The following is a 669-nucleotide window of genomic DNA, read 5'->3' on the forward strand; positions in this document are numbered from 1 at the left end:
CCCCAGTACGTACACCCGATGGAGTTCTCCATACTCTCAGGGAATCTGTTTTCTTGTCTGTACCCCCACTAGACCACAAGCTCCTTGAAGGCAGGGAACATAATCTGTGGAATCCCCAGCACCTAAGAACAGCCTGGGACATAACAGTCACGCAAGACAGTCTGGGTTAGGGAGGCGAGTTTAGGACTCGGAGAGTGAAAAAAAAAAGAAAGGAGAAAGAAAGAAATTTTAGATTCTTTACTATCTTTACTGAAAAGTTAGGGTGATTTTGGAGGGAATTATAATTGTGCAGGGAAAGGAGGAGGCATTGAAATGACAGGCCTTCAGGAGATCTTCCCCTGACTTCACGTTTGACTCTCATGCTTTGGGGTCTCCTACCCACCTCTAAGCACCCCTTTCTGTGTCCCCAGGAAGAAAGGTTGCTCCTTTTGACCACGCCTCAAACTAGAGTCTGCAGCTTCCAGTGGTGCCTGGGCTTTAGAAGGGTGGGACTTCTAGGCTTACAGGCTTCTTGGAAGAGCAGGTGCTAAAGGTGCAGATGGTGCCTGGTGATTGGGCTCCAGACTGACTTCATCTTTGTGCTTCCCTTCTTCCGTGAAGGGCACTATGGCTTATTGGCTCCCAAGGACAAACTTTAATTTGGTAAAGTCTTATTTAAAAAAAATAAAA

Source organism: Muntiacus reevesi, chromosome 19 (genome assembly GCF_963930625.1).
Source record: "Muntiacus reevesi chromosome 19, mMunRee1.1, whole genome shotgun sequence".
Classification (NCBI taxonomy): domain Eukaryota; kingdom Metazoa; phylum Chordata; class Mammalia; order Artiodactyla; family Cervidae; genus Muntiacus; species Muntiacus reevesi.